Source organism: Myiozetetes cayanensis, unplaced genomic scaffold (assembly GCF_022539395.1).
Source record: "Myiozetetes cayanensis isolate MyiCay16 unplaced genomic scaffold, myiCay2020 scf12, whole genome shotgun sequence".
In the NCBI taxonomy this organism is placed as follows: Eukaryota; Metazoa; Chordata; class Aves; order Passeriformes; family Tyrannidae; genus Myiozetetes; species Myiozetetes cayanensis.
In genome coordinates, this window is record NW_026086826.1 from 15,262,858 (window position 1) to 15,277,291 (window position 14,434).

Below are 14,434 nucleotides of genomic sequence, written 5' to 3' on the forward strand. Positions count from 1 at the left end.
TTCCCTCACTCTTTCATACGTGATGGATTAACAAAACAAGTAGTATGAGTAAGGCTCTTCCTTGATTACTTAACACTGCTAATCACATCTCAGGGCCTCGGGTTTCACAGAGGCTGAGATGCATGCTAGGACTGCATCTCCTCCCGGTGTAAGCCATCTCCTGTGAGAGCCTGCACTGTTACTGGGTAATGACTCAAACAATCAACCCCTTGCAGGTGCAGAGGATGGGCACACCCATCACCGGAGGGTACAAACTGGGGTTTGAGCCAGATAAGGGAAGAGGCCGACAAGTAGCGTAATATTATATAACTATGGTATTTTGACAGTGTCAAAATTGACTAATGTAATAGGTAGGAAAGCCTAATAAATCCTATTAAAAGTTAAAGTTTCAGTCCAATAGCCAAAAGTGCATGAGGTAATGTATCCACAGTTCTCAGTCACAGTCTCCTTTATTATGGCCTATTTCCACCAGTTCTAATCTGAAATGAACGCATTAGGTTTTGTGTTCTTTGCACAGTTGCTGCCAGTGTCTCTCTGCCCTTCCTCCTGATTTGCTTGGTAGTTTGGGAGCCTAAGGGAGGGGTAGATTAAATTGGAAAATATAAATAACAAATCAAAAATTAAAATTGATTGGATAAACAATTTCCCTTAGACTGTTTCTTAATAAGTGATCGATTTTTTAATCAATATTCATTATTTCTCAGAACATACCAAACTGTTTATTGAATAAATGAATGGCTGGAACTACAATGACATGAAATCAAATAGGTGAACCAATTTCTTTAATAACATGGGTTGAACAGGCCACCTCATCTTACCTGGTTGAAACTAAAAGTCAGAAATTCAGCACCACTGAGCAAGCGATCCAAATAAAGGATGCAATTTGTTTTCATGTTTGGTGAGCACAGGTGTACAGCCACATGCTGATTTGTGCGATATTTCTAAATTGCAGTTGAAAGTTTCTTTCTTTCTGATACAACTTTTGTGTTCTTTCCCACAATTCTTCATTAGTCAGCATATTGCAAAGCTTCTGAAATAAAATTCAGATCTGAAAAATGAGATCTGTAAAACTGTTCACCGTAAAGTCTTCAGGCATGGCAAATGGATTTCTCTAATAAGTTTTTATTCACTTGTATCAGATTCAGTGGTACTTCTAAACTATATGCTACATCCTAATATATACTTCAGACTATTTCATAGTTTTTTTGGCATGTAAAAAATAATCTTTTGAGACACAGAGGTTCTGATGTCCTTTTTTTTTTTTTTTCAGTTGAAGAAAAAGCACAAGGGTACAAGATCTCCAAGAAATGTTTGCACATTTGTTTAAAACACAAACAAGCATATTAATTTGGTTCTACATAATACAGATCATATTGTTTACATGATCTTCAACTCACAAATTTCTTCCAGTATGCGGAAATACTTAATTTCCATTTTTACTCAGAATATACATGACTCTTCTTCTTATGAAAAAATATAAACTGTACTAATCAACTGTTAATTAATTTGTAGGACGCTCGCTTTAACATCTATTTTTACTTGTAATAATTAATTTAACATATGACCAAACAACAGTATATTTTCATTGCTCTAAAGAGATAAAAGTATGAAATAACCTGAGCAATGAAAGGAATCAGAAGGATAGCAGTTTCAGTTTGTACATTAATTCCATGTGTTTGTTGTTGTCACAAATAATTACAGAGAAATCAAGTATCAATCTATTGTGTTATGTTGTCATCTACAATAACACTAATGTAGGAAGAAGAACTTTCATTAACCTCACTTTTGTAGATCACAGATTTTTGCAAATGGTAAAGGCCTATGGTTAAACCAGAAATCTAACCCCAAGTCTGAAACTTCAAATCTAATATCACTCTCAATTTCAATCTAGCTTACAACACTGAGTTCAGCTGTTAACACTAACACTGAGATTAAAAAAGTGTTAACTCTTGAAACTTAGCTGTTTCCTCTCATAATATATAAATATTCTGCAGGAATTCAAGTTCAGTCACCATTCAGTGTAACACACATTTCTGGAGCATTTGGGACCATTTGACAACATGAGTCATCAGCACCGACCAAAACAACACTTTCCCCTAATTCCAAGCATAAAATCCTTGGCACTAATGCTCTGGATTTATTCACAGAGCTTTCAGCTCCCTTAGTTTGGCATTTTGCACTGTCCACTTTAATATACATCTACATGAGGTTGTTAAGGTCCAGTTGCCCTTTGGAAATTTTAAAAAAATATGTTATTTTTCCAGTATGAGTCTGCTTAAAATGGTTGTGATTGTCCTCCCAGTTGAGGCAACAGACTTGGAAAAGCAGGCAGGAGATGAAGCAGAGGCGGTTTGTGTCCCAGAGACTGGCCAGGAGATGGTGGCAGAGAGCAGCTCTCCCTTACTCCCTTTATCATGGTGATTTTAATTCTCATAGACCCCAAAGTCCTCTGAGCACCTCATTTCACTAAAACACAGCAGTCTCCTGACTTGTGCCATCCACTTACTTTTTATGTTTTAAGATAACATAACAAGCTCAAAACATTGGTTAACATCTGGTTTGTTCAGTCGGACCGGGGCACTTGCATAAACACACTACAGACTGGCTGCACTCAGCTCTCTCACATCTGCTGAAGAACCAAGTATCACGCCATCAGTTTTTGTAGGGATAAAAATCAAACATTTTCTGGAGCCATTATTGCCTAAAATGTTAATGCAGTTTACTTTTTTCAAATGTGATCGATTGCTGGGGGAAAAGTGCCCATAAATTACTAAAGGCAAATACCATTCTATTAGCACTCAGGAGATTTTGCAACATTTGCCAGTCTCTGTTTTACTGGAAAAAAAAATTAATTTGCTGAAAGCCTAGTTTTTTACCTGTCTTTGTCTTTCTCTGTGAAAGAGGGATATTTTTATCAGGAGTCATTTAGGAGATGTAATTCTAATGTATTATAGCTATAGGTTTCAATTAATGTTCTACCTCTCTGTCAGCTTTACATTCCATGTTTTATGAAATCATTAACTATTGTCATGTTTCTATTATGATACTATTAGGAAATAAAGAGATGTATGTAAATGGAGATGTAAAATAAATGTACGACAGTCACCAGGAGCAACATCTGTGCACTATCATACGTGTTTACACTAATTTTCTAAAGATTGTTCCATTCATTACAAAGCATTGTTACTTGCTGTGGCACAACCCTTATTTCCATGCATTTAGGGATTCAAGTAAAGCGAGGGTAAATGAGAGCCTAATCAATACCACTTTTCATTTTGCTTCTAATGTTCTGCCTTTCCCTTTCTTTTCTTCATGAACAAATCCAAAAAAGATCCTGACGTTACAGTCATAAAATGTAATTCTTCTGCAGAAACACAGACAATAATGCTCTCTGTATTCAGGCATATTGCATATTCTAATGGCATTTGGCTAAATTGAGTATGGATTTAACATCAAAGGCTTCATGAATTTTTCAAATGAGATATTAAAGTCAATATTTCAAGTGAAAGATATTTCAATTTAGTTGCATACACAACAATAAAAAACTTCTACAAGGCAGAGGTACTAGTGGCTGTGGCAGTATTAGTTCATTCAGGAAATTATTAGTTTATAAGAAAATCAAACAGAAGGTTGTGATACAGCAATGACACTGAATAAATTACACTCACCGACACATGCTAAACATACTTTATCTCTTGAAGTCCGAAGCAGAACTTGCTACTGGCATGTTCAGTCCTTCAAGCAGGGCTTTATTGGGGGCTATTTTATTTATTCATTTTATAAATTCAAATTGTTCCATCATGATTTGCATTCACAAGCTCAGAAATCTGCTTATTTTCATCTCTGAAATGGCTAGGCCTACTGTATGCAAGAAAAACTCCTGATCTTGTTTATTTTTTAATCTAAGTGTATTTTGCTCCATATTGTCAATGCTTGTGCAATGGTACTTCTGGTTTCACACTGAATTCATTGCACTTTCAGACTCAGCGCCCACAAAAAGTCCACTGAGTTCTGATAACTTCTATGTCCTGGCAAAGATAAAGACTTGCAAACAACACAGCACAGAGTCTGATCATTCCTTTCCTTTCTTATTCCAGGCCCATCGAACGTAGCCAAGCGCCCCTTAACCCGGTGAGATGCTGTGTTATGGTGTCCTGACATATCCCTGAAGAGCACGTGCATTTGTATCCCCTACCATTCCCGGGGCAGCCGGAGGCACTGCACACACAGGCAGTGCAGATTTAGGCAGCTGTGACCACACTGTGCTGCTCTAAGAGCAAATACGTCCTTTGCTCACACACAGGATAACAGCAACTACAAATACATACCACTGAAGATGCAACGATTACTGATTTTATTAGTAATTCTCATATTGCTGAAAATAATTAAGAACCCAACTACTAAGAAATACAGGAATACTGTACTTTTGTATTTCTGCTCCTGCTACCACTACAAATACAAAAAGCTTTGCTCTGCACGTGACATTTCTACAGAAGCCCCCAGCCAATTTTTCCAAGTGCCTTTAAACACAGGTGGGAGGGCAAATCTTTTTGGGTACCAAGGGAAAGTTACACTGATTCAAAACACTGATTATCAGGTAGTTTGGGCCCACAAATTACCACAAAAAACCCCATCCTAAAAGCACTTCCTTGAAACCAGCAGGTTGTTTGTCTCTACAATATTCACCTGAAGTGTTTGCACTTACTGTGAGAGCACTTCAAGGGCTCACATAAAAAACAAAACTGGCACTAACTAAATGTTAAACTACTGGGTCCATCATGGCTGCTGGGCTGATAGCAAATGCTGACTTGTTGTTCAGAACTAAACAAAGGCAGTAGCCTTGCGGGGAACACTTACAGGGACCAAGGCATGATATCTTTCCCCCATTCGAACTCTTCATAATTTGTTTCATATATCCAGTTTGCACCCTTAAAGGCCTTAGTGTCCTATCTGTTTGTTCATCCCTAGAGCCTTTCTGAAGCTCAGTGTTCAAAGTCCTCTAGTGTTTCCATAAAATGGGAAGTGCCACCATCTCAAATGTCATCTTCAGAAACAGTACTCTCAGAAAAAGTATTTCTTGTGGTAAAAAAGGTAAGGTAGAAATTTTGTATTGTTAATAAGATCTAATAATAACTAGAATTATATTTTCAGAATTGCCTCTGGGGCTGGGGAATATGGAATTCCTTTTCTTCTGTTGTAATTTCTGGACATCTTTGAGATCGTTCCAAAAACTACAGTTCACAATTAATGAGTCAGCAGTGCATCCAAAACCTTCCAGTTGAAGTTATTGAAATTTTGATTTTTTTTTAATGGTATGAATAACACTGTTAAGAGGAAAGATTCCCTCATGATCTCTAGTCACTCTGAGAATCCATGTTTAAAGAATGATCCCCTGAACTGAATAATTTCATATTATTCTTCTTGATTTTAGGGATGCACATAAAGTTAAGAGTACTCCTCTTGTGAGATCTACGTCAAAATGATCGCTCAAATCATTCTTCAGAGCACTGCTAAATAAACCAGGAATATTTGTAGCTCAGATCAGGAGACCAAGCTGTAGGAATTGACCTTGGACAAGCAAATGCTATGCCAGTAATAAAGTCATTCATGTATCATGTTGTACATAGCTTTGGTGTTTAATGTAAGTTTCTACTGAAAACATATGAGTAGATTATCCATAGAAACTGAAGAGATTGAGCTACCTCAAACACACATTTGACTCTATTAACTGGTGATAATCTGCACTGATCCACATTGCAATTCCATTGCAGATGCTGCTGACATCAAGATGTATGACAAAGAAACTACAGAAAGAGCATATTTAAACAGGTATTTCACATTAATTCAACCACATATATAGTGAAAAATGTCTTTTATGGGAGTTCAAGTTTTCTACTTTATTCTCTGCAATTTTATGCACATTGTTAGAAATAAGGAGTAATGAAAGTCCAGTTCACAGTCATTTGATTTTCTCTCATTTCCTAGCTTTCTAAAATTTTCTGATTTGCTCTTTAAGTTTCATTTTTGCCATAGTCTAGAGAACGAACTGTAATTAGGTAGTGAGACTGAAACTCATGGCATGGAGAGAGATGGTTACACTTTCAGATGTATCATTTGTACAGATGGAGCAACCACAGCTGCTTTCAGACTTGTTAATACATTCTGTAGGGAGTGAAAGCCTTGAAAAGGATTGTACTTCTGTGCATTTCTCCCCCTCCACACAGCAAATGGAGCTGGCAGTCCACCAAAACTCCAAACATACCGTCCTGCACTGTGTAGAAGAAAGTCTGGCATTTCATTAAGGGCAAAATAATGCTTTTGGGGCATCACATAGGATCATCTGTATTACAGAGGAAGATCCAGAAAGGATGAAGGAAGCAGCCATAATGCTAGGACAGAAAGGTGGGAAATGTGTATATGACTAGGTGAAGAAGCACCAATTCTTTTTCTTTCTATTTGTTATAGGTCAGATCTAAAGTATTATCTCTCCATCTAGGTAGAAATAGGATAAACCAAGACCCTCAACAGATTTTTCAGTCTTTATCTGGGAAACGCACTTTTTATGAAGTGTTAGATGGTTCAGAGCACCTGTGGCACTCCTCTAAGCTAAGGTGAATTTTGTATGCTTTCCCAGAGTGACAAAGCAGGAAATAACTTAAAAAAACACCTTGGTAGAAATCAAAATAAAAGGTTCCATGAAGGTCATCTGAAAAGGCTTAAAGGCAGTCAAAAATCAAACTGTTTACCAGGCACACAAAAATAGGAACAACCTTAGTGCAAAGTATAATAAACAAATTCCTCTAGTAATGTGAACTACACAGATGATTTCTCCATCAACTCTTTCCATCTTTTGAAAGCCACACAGTATCAACGAAGGCAACAGAACTTACCCAAGTTCAGTAGTCCAGCAGTGAGCTCTGTGTGTTAGTCCACCCACCTCCCTGAAAAAAAGAAATGTTACATGTCAGGAACGAGTCCAGTAATTATCTTCTAACACAGGAGCAATGCCAGCAACATTCTGGTAATGGCAGCATTAATGCTAAAAGTTTACATTTTCAAAAGTGAAAACATTTACAGACACAATCTGGATATTTTAACTGTGACAGGCCTCAGCAATCCGATATTGCTCAGCCTTGGGGCCAAGGCGTTAAGCCACTGGTATCTGTCTGCCACCAGAACAGATCTTCTTAGGACTTCTCTAATAAACTCAATAATTAATCCACTAAAATTTGAAGGAGAAAAGCAAGGGTCACACCACTATTAACAAAAAAGAAACAAAGGAAAAACTTACTGATTTTGCAAAAAATACATAATGAAAATATTTTTTACTCTGTGGTAAAACCAGAAAGCAACATAAAGGTGTAATGGTCTGCAGTACTTCTAATTCATTGGACTCATTATAAATCCCCAAATACAGAGAATAACTTTAATGCATTTGCTTGGTCAATTATTTCTCTTACCTGTCAAAACAAAGCCAAACAAATAAACAACAACAACAAAAAAAGGGCAACAATTTCACTTCCACATAGAAAGGACAAAGCATCTACTATATACTTGTAATCAAATTCAGGTTTCTACCAGAAATATAAATAGTACAGATTGGGAAAATAATTAAATAATAAAAGTATTTCATGCAATTCGAAGGAAAATTAGATGACTGTCTGAAAAGGATACAAGTGTACACAATTCATTATATAGAATATAGTAACACTTGGCTAAAACTGGTGTGGAGTTCCTCACATTAATGAGCACAGTCTTCACCCACAAATTAAAAATAAACAAATAAAAAAGATACGAGTATGACCTCACTTACTGGCAGTCGATCAAACTGCAATTTGTCCCAAGAGTTGGGAAGCCACTGCCTCATAACACGTCAAGAACTCTTGCTTATTGAACTGATCTGTATGAAGTCTGATTTTTTTTCTGTCTAAAGCAATTGCTTTTCCTATCAAAACATTTGGGTTTATGTAAATGACAACTTAATGGTTAATTGGAAATACAGCATGGTGTTTAAAGTTGAATCATGCTCACTTAACTTTGGAGTATCCTTGTACCATCACTGAATAAAAGTACATTTCCTTAAGCTGAGGGTTGGACAATACAGCAAACAGTCCCCACTCAGTGCAGTGCTGCTCATATTAATAGCAAACTCGAACAGCTACACAGAACATTCTAAATCTTTAACATACATATATTACCATAACTTTAAAACCAGCAGTTTTCATTAATCATACAATGCTTATTCATTTACAGGCAGTTGATTAAAATACAGATATATAGTCCTGAACATCACAAAAATCGCAGGCACTCAGCCATTCTCTCCAAATAGCGTTTTCTCAGCCTTGTTTCATCACTCAGCTACATATTTCAGATTACAAAAATTGTTAAAGATTCCAGCAGAGAAAAGGACAACAAAGATCCTAAATAAAGACTGAAGGGCATAAATTCTCCGCCACAACAAGGATAAAGCTCCAGGTAGAGAATGCCTAGTTCAATTCCCTCCATCCTACTACTGCAGCATTTCAAACATAATCAAAAGAAACTAATTTGAATTTTTGATAAGGAAAGCCTGAAAATAGCTTGATAAACTATGGATAGACATCTGTAGCTTTAAACTTTTATTTCCACAGAGCCAAACATCTAAAAATGTTTGAAACATGGGGAAATATGCTGGAAACAAAGGTATTTCTTAGAGAAGGGGTCATCAATCTAGAGATCTTAAGTAATTTATTGTCCAAATCTATGTGACTCTTGCATGAGCTGAAAAGAAACAGTTAAGATCCAAAGTACAATTTTATCTCTGACTGATGTCCTCTAAACATGTAATTTACTCAGGGGTTGTAGCTCAATCTAAAGATACAATATTTGAATATTTTTCAGAAGGGGTGCAATGGCTGTATCATTAAGCTTCTTATAAGTAGGCAAAAATTGGCAGCACGGCAGCTTTGAGAGGTGGTTGAGGCAGGCAGAGACTTCCAGTTTGCAGGAATGACTTGTATTTCTGAAATGTATATGAAGGATAAGAAAGAAGCTATTGTAGATTTTTACCATCAGCTTGTGAGAGCTTGAAGAAGAGAAAGATTTCAGAACGCACAGACCAGGAGTTTTGGGCAAAGAATGAAGGGGACAAAGGTTGAGATGAAGGCTTTTAGATTACCTTGCATTATTTTGTTCTTCATTCTCTTTATAAAAGGCATTTCTCCCACAGCAAAGTATTCTTTTCATTTACAGAATATCTTTCCACACTTTTTTCTTGGGATTTTTTTTTAAATTGGTACCTCTGATAGTCAGTATTATTTACTGAATATATAATGGCACAAATACTAAATGCATACTTTGTTAGTTATGAAATTACAGCTGCCTATTTCATGGGTTCATTTTTAAAACATTATTTTCCTACAAGAAAATCTGGCTAACAATAAAATAATGGACTAGCAAAGGTACTTCTTACATTGAGTCTTTAAAAGTCAATGCTGTACTTTATAATTTCTATAAAGATTTCACAAACTCTTGAGCATATACCTTATGACTATTGCTGCACTTATCCATACAGACAGCTGGGAAAAAAAATCAAGATAGGCTGATATATAGGACAATTTGCAGATACAATTTTCAGCTAGACTGAAGCAGATTTGATTATAAAAGATGGGGTTGAAGACACCTTGGTTTTTTTAAGTTCTTTTCTCCTATAAGGTACTTGGATAGCCATAAAATGTTTTCAATAAAGAAAAATCCTCATGTGTAAAGGTAACATTCTGGAAATGTGTTTAGAATATTTTGTGACGGAATACCTAAAAAGCTGTCTCACTACCAAAAGCTCCTTCCAGTCTTTTTTTTCTCTATATCAAGTGCCACTGCTATTCAGTGACACCCTTACCCTTTGGGCGTGATACAACTTCCAGTGAAACCTGTTTACAGCCTTAGTGGCCTCTGCATCAGAAGCCCCTTCACTTCTTATCCTGTACCATTAGACCCAAGTGGCAAAGGCAGCAGATGACATCACTGCCTTGTCTGGTAAGTGTTTGTATTTTAAAAAAACACAAACCCAACAGCATTTCATACCATGGAAATAATTATAATAATATTGTGCTATTATCTACATAGACAATGCTGACCCACAAAAATAGAAATTTAGAATTTATCTTTCATCCATATTCCACTTTTAACAAATAGAAATGTAATTTGTTCATTTATAAATTGAAAAGCAGAATACAGTGTCTGTCCATTATCTGCCTGATAAACTCATTCCAATGAAACAACTGACAACAAATAATACAAATAACACATGAAAGATCCCAGGGAAAATCAGGTACTGCATACCTAATTCTGTTGGGGATGCAGTTCTGTGTAGCAAGAGCTACACAGTGTACCAATCTTTTACAGAATGGGTTAGTATTTCTAAAGCACTGTAAGGAGCCTTGCACACCATCCGACAGGATTAGTTATTATTCCTCTAATACTCGTTGTCTACCGGTGCATACATACAGGACTCAATAAGCTACATGTTTATAATTATAATTTATGTACATATTTCCAAAACTTTTCTTGAAGAATGGCATTTTGCTGTGAACTGAATGCAGAATCAGGAACCAAGAGCTGCTCTGTTCTAACCTTTGCTCCAGTAACAGGTTCTCAAGTCTGCAGCCTTCAGCAAGCCACCTCCTGCATTTGTAAAATGAAGATATAAACACCCGCTTGCTTACCTAGGGAAGGGTACTGGACAACTATTCAGTCTTCACAACCAAAAGCCAAGTCTGACAAATTCGCAGTGTATCTGGCATGGAAGTTTTGCAGAGTGCTCTGCGACCCCAGTGTCGCCTTGGCACCCTATTGCATTTGCTCTGTAAGTTTTCCAGGGCAAGTTTAAGTCTCTGTTTGACCTCCAAACCTGTAGACAGTTCTGGCTGGTAATCCTATAACCACAGAACTTGTCCCCCTGACTTCAGGAGGATTAATTAGATGCCTAAAGGTAAGGAAATAAACAAATGTTTGTGGAGTGAGGGCTATGTTTGGTGAAGGGCCAATTTTCCCGATTGATAATGTATAAATAAAAATCATGCCTAATTTGCTTCCATTACTAATGCTTTATATAATATATAATTGGAAGCAAATTACATGCTTTATTTGAAATTGTTTACATACAAATCTTATTTTCTTTAAAAGTAGAAATCAACAGCCATTTCTCTCACACATTTTACAAAGACGGAGCATAAGAAGCTTTTTATTTTATCTCTTTATGTACTGAACTTAAACATTTGATATAACACTACCCAACAGAAATAAAATCAAACAAATAATAATCAAAAATAATCTCAAATGTTTATTAATCTAAGGCATTTTCATATTTGATGCACACACAAGAATTTCAAAGTACTTTTAAAAAACTACTTGTATTCTTCATACAAATTACAAGAAAAGGACACATGCAACTGAGAATGTTATTAAATAATATATATAGTTAACATTACTTTTGTTAAATTGTCACCATATTCCTCCGAATAACTTGAGGGTTTCTATTCAAAAGCAAGTCTCACAGATAGCAGTTAAAGACTCCTTTTCTCAAAGATAACTCAGCAAAAAATATTGCTGATTGATGGCAGAGTGCTAAAACCTTAAATTTGTGAAACAAGACACAGGTCATCAGCAGGAGTTCACACAAATGGAACTACACTGTTTTCACATCAAGGTTTAGAATACCCTGATTTTCTTAAGTCTCTTGGTTCTCTCTCAGCCTCACTCCTCAACTAACAGATGTGGATATCACTGTGGGTCTATCACAACTTAAAGCATAATTACTTGTTTGTTAAACTAGTGTGTGCAAAAGCAGAGTTACTACCATCGATCACATCCTCTGTTTTCTTGCAAGAACCGTGACACCACAACCCTGTGGAAGGACACATGAATAAAAGAGACTTTTTATGAGCTATGCAGTGAAAACAAACCCCATCAAACCAGATAATTTTTTTCAATGCATGAATTATCAGACCAAAAAAAATAACAAACAAATGGCCTAGATGGAACTTTCCAAGCTTGGAGGAAGAGGGAAAATAAAAGGATAAACTATCTTTCCTGCCTTGCCTGACTTTTTAAATGCTGATATCACCTATGTTTCATCCCTAACTACAACTTCATATGACTTGTGTCAGTTCTTCTCACTTATGTCCACGACAGCTACATCTACCATAATCTGGAAAAGAAAATCTAAAAAAATTATGTCCTTTGGGTCTAGAACACAAGCCCCTTTTCTTCAATTACTCTTGGAATAAGCTCCCTAACCTTGATGAAGCAATAGATGTTGTGAACTTGTTCTATTCTGTGATGACTGAAGCTTGTCAAGAAGACAAAATTCTCTGTGAAATCCTTATCTCTCCTTCTAAACAGACATCAGATTATGTAGAAATTATTTGCAAGAACACAAATTACCTCATTTACATCCAAATTTGAAATTGTTGCTCCTCTCTAACCATATGTTTGGATATACTAAGGTCTATGGCTTTCTCTCCTTTGAGGTATTCATACCAGTCATGAGATTTTTGACAATACCTGTATTTTCCCAAACTCTCTTGAAATGGTGTTGATAATTTAAAAGACATCATAAAGAATTTAATCTGATAGGCTGTTCCACTCCTCAAAAATGCAGGGGCATAAACACTAATGTCCAATGTAGTGCAAGCAGGAGGTAACGCTGAGTATTCTGCTTGACAGAAAAAGTGCAGAAACAGAAGTCAGGCAGCCTAAGGAACACTCTTCAAGTAGTTCAGTCTCTTTTACAAACACTTGCAGTTCTGGATCCAAGTAACTCCAACACTGTCTGTTTTCTAAGAAGACCAGATCCTTAATGGAAAAACTGCTGCTAGCTATGTGTTCATTAAAATTGGAAATGGAGAGTCACTCTTCTAGCCTGGAACCAGAAGGTGGGCTATCTTGGAGGCAGGGTTGATAGCTTTTGAATACCAGATGAACTCTATAGATACAAGACTGGTGTCAAATGACAAGAGCCTTAAGCAGATGGATGACAGTGTGTGTGCACTATAGGCTGTTGTTAATTTACTAGCTAGAGATAATGCTTCTTTAAAATTAAAAATGAGTCATTGGAAAAGAGCCCGAGAGGCCATAGCCTGCAGATTTCAGGCCTCCTGGCAGGCCTGCATTGTGGGGGACACGTTTTTATAGAATTATGAAAATTAAAATTGCATGGTAGAGAGAAAGAAAATGTAATTGTTTCTCTTACTAGCTATTTAAGCTATTCATAGTTTGGATTTGTAACTCAAGTACACATTCAGTAAAATGGAATAAACAAGTCACAGTAACTCATAAACAAGATATAGATGAGCAATGGCAAAGAAATATAACATTAATGACTTTTCAAGTGGCAAGATGTGGTGTTTCTGTTTGTAACTATGCTTTCATTATTTTAGCATGACCATACACAAAGTCCTTCCTTTTCACTATCATTCTGAATAGGACTTTTCACTGCTATTGGCTTATGCTGGAAACAGCACTTTTCTTCTGCTTTGATCTTGGGATGAAAATTTCATGTCATACCTCTTGCAAGAGTGTTAATATATTTCCCTATCATAACATAGACAGGGCTGTTTCATTGTTTCCTTGCTTCAAATGTAAGACCAGACATCAGATTCCATGTAAAATTTCTGTGAGAGTCCAGTTTGATAAAGAAGCAACTTATCGCCAGAGGCAAAAAAGGGAGCTTTAAAGAACAAGTACATGGGTCTATCCCTTCCCATGCTACCACGTACTCCGAGGGGCACCATTTACCATGCTGTGTAGAACTTACTGGGCCACTCACCACCATCTAAGTTTAAGAAAACAGTGAAAAATTCAAACAGTCGGTCATCCAGAGAGGCTGGATCTAGCTGTCTATGCAGCCAAAACTGTTCTTGTCCTGTCTCCTTGCAGATGGAACACAAGGCTCACATAGTTTTTAATCCATAACATCAGTGAGCTGACGTAGAAAGCCTGCTAACTCTGTTCCAACCCACCCTACACGGACTCAGCACCACTGAGCTCAGCAGTGTTACTGATGGTTTACACGCATGTGAACGAGGGCAGAATCAAATATGGCATATGGAACGAGATGTTCTTCAAAGCTTACAAAGAAATGAGAGGAAAGGAGGGGAAGAATATGCATAAAATGAATTAGCTATTCTGCATAATATACTACAATCAAGGTCACATATAAATATTAATGTCTGGGGCGCTGCCCATGCCATATTGTACCGATCCCTCTCAGACAGTGACAGTGACAGAGACCTCTGTGCACCACATGGCCTTTTACAGCTTTAGTAAACTTTAAGACAAAAAGTATCTACCGTAGAGCCTTCAGTCACAAACATGTCCAGGTACTTCAGTGCAGCAGCAGCAATGTGAAAGCACCTCTTATTTCCACTTGAAGGTGAAAGGCTGACTTTACAAA

The 14,434-nt window shown here is 36.7% G+C and overlaps 1 long non-coding RNA gene across 23 annotated transcripts in view; it reads right to left on the reverse strand.

Annotated features, from left to right (window-relative positions):
• LOC126635311 (uncharacterized) overlaps positions 1-14,434 on the reverse strand; it is a 457,052-nt gene that overhangs the window by 303,951 nt on the left and 138,667 nt on the right. For all 23 annotated transcript variants that reach the window (XR_007627642.1, XR_007627656.1, XR_007627649.1 and 20 more), the window contains one exon: positions 6,891-6,941. This is a non-coding gene — a long non-coding RNA (uncharacterized LOC126635311). The remainder of the gene's footprint in view (positions 1-6,890; positions 6,942-14,434) is intronic.